General features: G+C 37.5%; 1 long non-coding RNA gene across 3 annotated transcripts; it reads left to right on the forward strand.

The window, feature by feature from the left end:
* The first annotated feature begins 882 nt into the window (after window positions 1-882).
* On the forward strand, window positions 883-5,296 carry LOC133740058 (uncharacterized). Of its 3 annotated transcripts, none has more exons than XR_009861000.1 (7): window positions 883-1,564; window positions 1,830-1,878; window positions 2,433-2,796; window positions 3,503-3,537; window positions 4,082-4,197; window positions 4,280-4,349; window positions 4,923-5,296. It is a non-coding gene; the product is annotated as an uncharacterized LOC133740058 (long non-coding RNA). The 3 variants fall into 3 exon arrangements; XR_009860998.1 differs by having other exon boundaries at window positions 888-1,564; window positions 4,285-4,349; XR_009860999.1 differs by having other exon boundaries at window positions 889-1,564; window positions 2,445-2,796; window positions 4,285-4,349.
* The last annotated feature ends 5,040 nt before the right edge of the window (window positions 5,297-10,336 follow it).

Consider the following 10,336-nt stretch of genomic DNA (forward strand, 5'->3'; position numbering starts at 1 on the left):
CCTCAGACATTCAAAATCTTCAGAATGTGACATCCTACAACTCCAGTGATTCTGTAAAGTTTGGTAATGGTGACTGTCTTCCTGTAGACAAAAGGGGCTCTAGTACAATTCTTACAAAAGACAGTATTCTTGCATTACAGAATATTTTATATGTTCTTGAGCTTGCAGCCAATCTATTATCTGTGTATAATCTATGTAAGGATAATCATATGAGGATGATTTTTGATGCTTTTGAATTTCTGATACAAGACAAGGTGACAGGCCAAATTTTATATGAAGGGGTGTGTGACAAAGGACTCTATCCAATTCCAGTCAAAGTTGCAAAATAATTTCTTCCAGAATCAACTGTTCCTGCTTCAACCTCGGCGGATCTTCCAAATGCTGCTTTCCTTGGCAATAAAGTTTCCCACTCCTTGTGGCACAAAAGACTTGGCCATCCATCTAATGTGATAGTGTCTAGTATATGCTGTCAAAGTATAAAATTGTACTGTCTTCAGACCAATGTAAGTTTGTTTGTGAGTCTTGTTTAGTTGGAAAGTCATCTAGGTTACCTTTTCCTGTGTCAACTGGGTAATATAGTATTCCATTTGAAGTCATACATTCTGATCTATGGGGGCCTTCCCCTACTGTGTCCTTTGAAGGTACAAGTATTATTTTACCCTTATTGATGAATGTACAAGGTACACATGGATTTTTCCATTAAGAAATGAAAAGGAAGCCTTTCCACTATTTCAAGCTTTCTGTGCTTTCATTCATAATCAGTACTCAGCTTCCATTAAGACTTTCCAAACAGATGGGGGAGGGGAATTTACCAATAATTATTTTAAAGAATTCTTGTCTAAGAATGACATTTTACATCAACTTTCATGTCCTTACACTCCACAACAGAATGGGTTAGCAGAGAGAGAAAATAGACACATTGTTGAAACTGATGTGACCTTGCTTCATAATGCTCATTTGCCATTTAGTTTTTGGTATCATGCATGTGCAATCACTACTACAAAAACCACATATAAGGACACCTTTTTTTCACTGAGTCCTAATAAGCTTAAGAGTTAAGAGGACGAGTTAAAAAAAACAGGAGCAATAGTTTGCTCGTCCCGCCTAATTTTTTTTGTCAAAAGTTGAACTTCCCACCTTTTTTTTCCAACACATATTGGCACTTTTGGCCTCTATTTTTCAGTTGACCCCTCGCTCTCTCTGTGCATCTCTTCCTCGTTGAACACATTGGAGCTCTGAGCGAAACAGATCTCACCACAGATGGGTAACTCTCTCTTCTTCCCGATCTGTCTATACCCTTTTCTTTTTGCCATATCTATATGCTCTATGCAAATCATAATGTGATGGTGGCTTTCTCCTATATGCTCTTCCCGTTGTCTCTCCCCAAACCTCCAACCAAGCCGCTGTCCCTAGACGCCTCCGACCCCCTCCACAATGCCATTGACGTGAACGACGAGTTGTGCGTCGCGCATGCGATTAGGAACCTCTGCCAAGGCCCTTCATCAATGGTGGAGCCTTTGGTATGCTCGCTACCTGCGTCATCCAACCCATCGATACGATCAAGGTGAGTGTTGAAATTCATCAAGATTGTAACTTTTGTGAGATCTGGATTGGACCCATGATTCCAACTCGAGTCTTTGAGCTTAAAGTTGGTTTCTTTTGATCAGTTTCAGATCTGTGATTTGTGGGTGTATTTCGGATTTTGATTTTTTGTAGTGGGGAAGAACGAACACTTAGCAGGCATGCCTTTCTTATTACTCTCTGACCATATATATGTCTTTTGGGTTTTGCTCTAAATGTTTATTGAAACTCTCCGTTCTGTGTTGCAGTGCTGAGAAGGCTGGGAGTGAAGGGCGTGGAGACCCAGAACCAAGTCAGGTAGCTTATCTCTTTTTAGTTCTTCATTTCTGAATACTTTCATCCCCATTTTGTTTATGTTTAGTTTATGATGAAAAATGTAGGTGATCTTTATTTTCTTAAATTTGAGTCCTCAATTAAACATGTGGGTTACTCTGATTTTGGAGCCATTTCCTTTGAGAAAGAAACAATACTTGGATTCATTATAAAAATGAAGTGCGCGCTGCTTCACCTTCCATTTTGTTTAATAATGGTTTTCATGTCTTTAGCAACATGAAAGCTGACGTGAAACTTCAGCATCAATAGATAAGTTCTTTAGTTTTATGTTTTGCTAGTGTTGAATGGTTAATTGGGATATGTGGGGCTTCCTCTTGTCCCGCGTATATATTGATGGTGATGGAGATAGTTGGTATTTACAATTTGACAATTCCAATGTCCAAAGCAGTCTATGAATTGAAAAATTTACAGATTTTTTTGACATATTACAGAGTGAACATTCTTTGTTGTTTTCTTTCCATTGCACCTACCTTCAAGTTTTGTATATCAGTCCAATACTCATCTTATTGCTTTGCTAGTTTTGTTTCCAGAGGTTGCTCTTTGTGCGGCTATTGTAGCTAATCTCAACACGAAGAGTTGTATACTTTGCATGATTGATCATTATACAAGTCCAGATTACTAAAAGACCAAATTCTCAGATAAAAAGTTATATTTAGTTTGTGGATCTGCCTGATTGTGAAATTGATGGAGGGTGCGATTAGGTGCTCCACCAACTATGTTCCTCTTTCTCCGATCAGCTTCCTGGAGCGCTCAGCCATAGTCTACAGAGACAGACCCTCTATTATGTATGGAGACATCGTCTACACTTGGAGACAGACACTTGAATGATGCACCAGACTTGCTTCTGCTCTTGCCCAACTTGGAATTTCTCGAGGCTATGTGGTAAGAAACTGAGAACTTTTAATGTTTTTTTCTCTGTTTGTCGCCATTATTGACTAAAATCATTCACATAGGATTGGAATTTGAATACCATGATCAAGAACAAACAAAGAGGCAGGGACATGAACCAAAACCCCTCAACCAAAAACAGATGGCATAAAGCCAAATGAGCAAAAAGCCATAAGGCGAATACAAAGTAATAACATGAAGCTTGAAATATGTAAAGCATGCTTAGATCAAAGGTTCAGTCTTACAGTTTGCGTCCTACTTCTGTATGCATGCATGCTAATAGCTTGCCAAAAAGCTTAGATTAGATAGGTTTTTCCTTTGTTTATCTCTTTTCTGTTCTTGTTTTGTTTGAGAATGCTACAACTTGTGCACATCCCATCCATAAATGATCGCTGTTTTAAAGATAAGGGTGGTTGTGATTAGAAGGTTCCTGGTCTTGTTCTTCGCATGTGATTGAACTTTGGAGATCATGATCACTTTTAATCCTGTGCTACTCATTGCTTTAAGCTAATGAATTTGCATCTGCATCACCATGTTCAGCCTACTTCGAATAGATGCAGCTGAAGTATTTGTCTTTTAAAGTTTATCCTTAAGGAGTGTTTGACTAAATCACACCCAAAATTCTTACTGATAAATGTTGAGCCCTACAGTTGAACCAAACTTAAATACATTACTAACATTACTGTTTTGGACCTTGTAGAATGCATTTGGCTCGCCTTCTACTTTTGGGTTCCAGTAAGTTTTTCTTTCCCATCCTCCAGATTTTCCTTTAGGACATTAATAGTTTATAGTGATCAACATGACCATTGAATCTCAGTTTTCTTTCTTCTTAGAAACTTCTTAGCTACGTGATAAACAATTTCTTTATGATTTGGGGATTCATTTGAATGTACTAACTGCAGTTAGAACAAAGTTTTCTTTCAGCCCTAATTCAACTTTCTTTTGCTGAGTTCATTTTTTGGAAATGTCAATTGTATGTTATACAACAATAGAAATCATTAAGTGAAACGTTTAGAAGTAATCTGTCCTTTCAAAGACTTTGTCAGTACTTTTTGAAAGTTTAATAAAATAGAGTGATACTAGTAGCTTTTGTAGTAATGTTTATTGGTAGCTTTTAGAACTTTCTACCCTATGATAACAAGCCTGATCTGAAGAACCTTTTCATTTTATTCAGTTTAGGTATGTAAAGATGGTGTGGCTGTGATCAGGGTTATCAATAAATGATTGTCTGTGGGTATGATGGTGTAGAATTTTAATTGAATTATATGTGTGAATGCAGAGATGGCAGCTAAGAATCCGAAAAAAGGAATAAAATGGTTCTTAGAGCTGCTGCTGAGAAGGTTAATGAGAGAAAATCTGAATGTGGTCATGCCAAGTCAAAGAGGTTGAAAACAAGTGAGTATGGATTTTATGTTTTGTTAACTATTGGCATCTATAGATAATGAGGAAAGATAATTGATTGTGTGGATGTATGAAGAGCAGCAATATCTTGATGCCTCTTCTAGAATACAGACTATGGTCCCGCATAAGCAACCACTCTCTCTAAGGTGATTATCTGACTCTGAATTTTTGTTTTCCCATTCAACATTTGTTTTTATTTTTTGTCACTATCAAGCAGAGTAGGTACTATTTGATTCATTCTTGCAACCATTCTCTCTAGAATCGTAGTTGTTTATGCTTCTTTCTTATCAGCATTTAAACAACTTAATTACGTAAACTAGGTGCATACTCATACTAATTAACTATCACGTTTGCAGTTTGATGTATATATTCTAAAAGCGTAGAAAATATGCTCAACATGATCATTATATTAACAAAACATTAAATCTTTTCTAGATATATTTCAGGAATGTTGTAAGATGCATCTGAGAAAGCTTTTCGAATATAATGGCCATCTTGCTCAGACTCAGAAAAGTTTTTGTTTGTGTAATGTTGTTTCTTTATTCAACCTTACTATGGTTTTTATATTCAACCAGCTCAGGATTGTTTTTCTCTGTGTTCAAGTATATTTTTGTTCATAGAAATCCTATCACTTGCTCAGGCTTAGAAATGTTTCTGTTTGTGTAATTTTGTTTCTTTATTCAACCTTACTATGTTCATTTTTTTATATTCTGCTGTAGGTACTTGCAAAAGCACAGCTTTGACTCTATGTTTATTCTGAAGGCATTCACTTACAAACACTGTTCTAAAAGTTCATCAAGTGATAACATCTACAGCCAATCCAAGCAGCACAACATGGTTTTTCTATCTGAACCCTTCACTGTCAAGAAATCAAATATACTGTAAACAATTAGAATGCTAGTGTAGTCTATCCCAAATACTCAATATCTTGAATTATCCTCATTTCTAATCGAGTATAGCAGGAAGATTTGAGATTGTATTGAACTGAATATTGCTAGTTTGAAGATCGTTTTGGTTGGCAAAGTCATATGTATTGTGATATGGACTTGAATTGGAGTATATATCATACTTTTAATATATTTTTTTTTTACAATTTTTTAGTTTTAAGGACACAGTTTATGCGTCCTCTATTGTATTTAAGGACATTTATTTTCGGATGTAAGGACACTACTCAAGTGTCCTCTTATACATATAAGGACACTGTTTTTGATAATATAAGGACACAAATAAAGTGTCCTCTTATAGTTACAAGGACACTGTTTTTGATGATATAAGGACACAATTCAAGTGTCCTCTTATAGATACAAGGACACTGATTTTTTGCTTTTAAGGACACAGTTTAAGTGTCCTAGTAGGGAAAAGAGGACTCTTTTCCAGTGTCCTTGTATATGACTTACAATGACTGCTGGATAGAGGACTCTTTTTCAGAGAGTCCTTAAATGTATTAGAGGACTCTGTTCCAGTGTCCTAAAATGTGTTTTTTGTAGTAGTGAATAGCTGTATACTTAATTAACAGAATGCCATGTACAACTGTTTCCATGAAATCACCTTATGAGCTACTGTTTCATAAGATTCCAGCTATTGATCATATCAGAATTTTTGGTTGCATATGTTACCCTCTCTTAAGACAGTACAATTCCAATAAGCTTCAGTCCAAAACTGCACCTTGTGTGTTCTTGGGGTTTGCATTAGGGTACAAAAGGTTCATTTGTTTCAATCCTGTGTCTAGAAAAACCATAATCTCTAGGAATGTGATATTTGATGAGTCCCAGTTTTACTATCAAAAGACTACAAGTTCAGCAGATCAAGCTTTAGGTTCCTGTACTGAGTCACTGTCACAACCATGCAGCCTGCCATTTCCTTGCAGTAATGACTCACACACACCTCTTCCAGTGCCTCACCTTGTCTAGGAGCCTGCACCAACACCAGTCTCAAGCAACTCAGAAGCTGGTATGCCTCCATGTGATAATACTGATGCCATTACAAGTTCTCAATCTAGCCCAATTGATGCTTTGGATCAACCTTTGATTATTGACAATTCTGGTCTTGATATTGCAAATGAATTGCCTAGTCATCACTCACCTGAGATCACATATGTTGATGAGCCTTATATACCTATTTCTGATATTCAGATTGATATAGGTCCTCCTTGTATTGATTCTTGTGACATAATGTCCACTTTTATTCCTCCTTCGAATCTAACTGTCAATAATCACACAATGATTACCAGAAGTAAGGATAGAACTTATAAGAAAAAGGTGTTCTATGCAGCTAACACTGTCATTAAGGTTTCTGCAGATGAAGAACCACACACCTATAAACAAGCTATGTAGGTATCAGAATGGAAGCAAGCTATGCAAGAAGAATTTGATGCTCTTACACATCAGGGTACCTGGTTTTTAGTACCACCTCAACCTAACAAGAGTTTGGTGAGTTGTAAATGGATTTTCAAAATCAAGAAGAATGCTGATGGTACTATTGCAAGGCACAAAGCTAGGTTAGTTGCAAGAGGGTTTCGCCAAGAAGAAGGAGTGGACTATGATGAAACTTTCAATCCAGTTGTGAGACACACTACGGTAAGGATGTTCCTTGCTCTTGCAGCTCAGTTTCAGTGGAAACTTCATCAAATGGATGTAAAGAATGTCTTTCTACATGGAGTGTTTAAAGAAGAAGTGTATATGACACAACCTCAGGGCTTTGAAGATGATGTGCATCCCAGTTATGTTTGCAAGCTTGTTAAATCTTTGTATGGCCTTAAACAAGCACCTCGAGCCTGGAATGAGTGGTTGACTTCCTTTCTTCCATCTTTGGGGTTTAAAGGGTGTCATGTTGATCCTTCCTTGTTCATTAAGTCATCTATTACTGGCATAGTCTATTTGCTTCTATATGTTGATGATATTATCTCAAGTAGTAATAATGAAGAACACATTCATCTTGTGAATCTTGCTCTTCAACTTGAGTTTGAAATGAAAGATTTGGGGCCTCTGCATTATTTTCTTGGTTTACAGATTGAATATCTATCATCTGGTGGTTTATTTGTGTCTCAGTCAAAATATGCCAATGAAGTTCTCAATAAAGCTGGTATGATTGGCAGCAAGAGTTGTTCTACACCATGTCTGCCCTATGCTAAACTACTCAAAGATGATGGCCCTAGATATGCATATGTTACTCATTACAGGAGCCTTGTTGGCTGTCTCCAATATTTGACTTTTACTCGACCTGATCTGGCCTACAGTATTAGCACAGTTTGTCAATTCATGCAAAGTCCTACTGATGCACATTATGCTGTTGTTAAACGAATTCTCAGATATCTTCTTGGTACCTCACACTTTGGTCTCTCATATAGATCTACTCCACTTGAATTAAGAGCTTTTTCTGATGCTGATTGGGCTGGTGATCCCAATGACAGGAGGTCAACCACTGGATTTGTGATATGTCTTGGCAACTGTCCGATCTCTTTGTACTCCAAAAAGCAACATTCTGTATCTAGGTCCTCAACTGAAGCTGAGTATCGAGCAATGGCTGATACTGCTTTAGAAATCTTCTGGATTAGACATCTCTTGCAGGCTATTGAGATTGAATTACCTGCTGCTCCTGTACTTCATTGTGACAATGTGTTAGCTTTGGTTCTAGCATCCAATCCTATTCACAAGTGCAGATGTAAACATGTTGAGACTGATGCTTCACCAGGGAAAAAGTTGTGAGAGTAGAGCTTGCATTGCAGTTTGTACCTTCTATGGATCAATTTCCAGACATTTCACTGAAGGGTTTAGCACTGCTCAGTTTACCTATCTTTGTTGCAACCTAGTCCTTGGACGCCCAAGCACTAGTTTGAGGGGGGATGTTAAGATGATGACAAACTCTAAAGCTGATGTTAATGCTGTTTGGTGGTAATACTTGTGATGTGGCCAAGAGTAAAGGTAAAAAGAATGATTTTGGTGATAGCATCGCTAGTAATGTTGCTGTGACTAATGATGCAAAGCTTACTGAAAGCAATACGAAGTCAGCTCAAGTCAAGGTTCTCAGTCAAACTAGTCAAGCCTCCACAAGTGATTCAAATTCAAGCCCTATGTATCAGTGACTTCATCAACTTAATCACACGTGAGTTTAACTGTTTCACAGCTGGTACTCACTCCACTTCACACACTGAGCATGACTCAACATCATCGATCCCGTTCCCCTGGTCAGCTACTGACCAGGGATGATTTGGTCAATGACCGTTCGATTGAGATCGGACCGTTGACAGCTAAGTGATGAGATCTTAGATGAGAGTTGTCAACCGTCCGATCTCAATCGGACGGTCAGTGACCAAATCATCCCTGGTCAGTAGCTGACCAGGGGATCAGGACTGCAACATCATACTGATCTGTTGCATGAAGAGCGAATCCTGACAGCACCATGGTCTACACATGGCATAATCCTATTGATAGTCCAGAAGAATCCAGCTTAATTAGCACTGTTGATCAACTTAATTAGTGTGTTAATCTTACTTTCTGAATTAGTATAAATAGCTACCTTGTATTTCCTTTTCGTTGTTGAGAATCATTTTGTAAAAACTATCAATTTTCAATTCCAAGTTGCTTCTATTTTCTCTCTGTGCTTCGGCTTCTACCACAAGTTAGGGTTTCATTTTCTTCCTTTGAAGCTTCAATTTCTAGCTTATGTGAGGTTGTTCATGAGTTTTAGAACAAAGGACTAAATCTTTAAAAATTTAATAGGATTAAAATCATCTAGATGTGATTAAACATTCTAGTAAGTATCATTGTAGTGTTTTAGGGACGCCTAAAAGTGACATTTGATGCACTCTGCTGGTTGAAAAATCCAGAGTAATCAGGTATATGATACTCATAATGGATATCCAAAATAAATCAAGAAGGATAGTTAAGAGTACATATGTGCTGATAATATAGTGAAGAGGTAAAACTAATAAATAGTTATATACTTATATCTATTCACTCAAGATGCAAAACTATAAAAAGAACTCCAATCCAATCCATTGTCATTTATTCAGAGATTTGAGTTTCCCTAGCTTGTTGCATTGTGTCTAAACTACAGACACCATACTATTGTGATCAATAGTCTAAAGACAATTATCACAACAATCCTTTCTAAATTTTCCTACAATTGACACCTCAGTTTCCATTGTCAGTACAGGAAGCTCTCGAACATAATTATGGTGTGTTCTCCACCAACAGAATCTGATGAACAAACCGAGACACCTTCTGTTAGCTTCCCATCTCATCATCTTCGTTTCATACTATAGCTTGTTTGAAAGGACCACATACAAGCCAAATGAATCTTCATCTAGTTCCCTAAAGTGGTTTCGCTGGTTTAGCTTCTTCAGTTTTAGGCAGTCTCCGATGCGGCGATCATGAGGACTAGGTTCTACCTGATGGAATGGACAACTTTGGGGCCATGACATTGCAGCTACCAGAGGAAAGGTGGAAGAATGCTGCTGCTATAGAAGTGATGGCCACAAAAAGGATGCGATGGTCAGGTAGTATAAGGAAACGAATGACATAGTCTGTTTTTAATGCTAGCTCTTTTGGGTGAGGTTTGTGTGTGAATCATTAGGTTGGTTTTTGTACATGCCCTCCAAACAGAGTTCATACGTGTGGGTGGGTATATATGTTTGGGTGGATAGAACTCATATAAAGGAAGCCATGAAATTCATGCATCGAGTCCCTCATATATATGCAGAATGATGTATTCATCTTTGAACTGTTTTTGGCAAAATGATATATAGTAAGACTAGTAAAGAGTTCTGTTAATTTCTTCAATCAAACTTAATTATCAATAATTTTGTTGAAGGATTTATTTTTAAAACACAGCTACATTAATACATAGGGGAAATGATCATTTACCCAATTTCAGCTTAAAAATTGCCCACTTGCTCCACCAAGAGTTTAAAAACCCCATTTACCCAAAACACTCTAAGGGATTATTTCCCCTTTACCCAATTAATTCTTTTTTATTTCTTTTTATTTATTTTTGGGACTTTTTTGCCCTCTCCTTCTTTCTCACTTAGAGGGAGAAATCATCCTCCACCTTGCCGGACTTCGGTGACCAGCGGCCGACCGCCGACTCCGGTGACTAGTGGTCGGCCTCGGACTCCGGTGACCGGAATCCGGCG

Source organism: Rosa rugosa, chromosome 3 (assembly GCF_958449725.1).
Source record: "Rosa rugosa chromosome 3, drRosRugo1.1, whole genome shotgun sequence".
In the NCBI taxonomy this organism is placed as follows: domain Eukaryota; kingdom Viridiplantae; phylum Streptophyta; class Magnoliopsida; order Rosales; family Rosaceae; genus Rosa; species Rosa rugosa.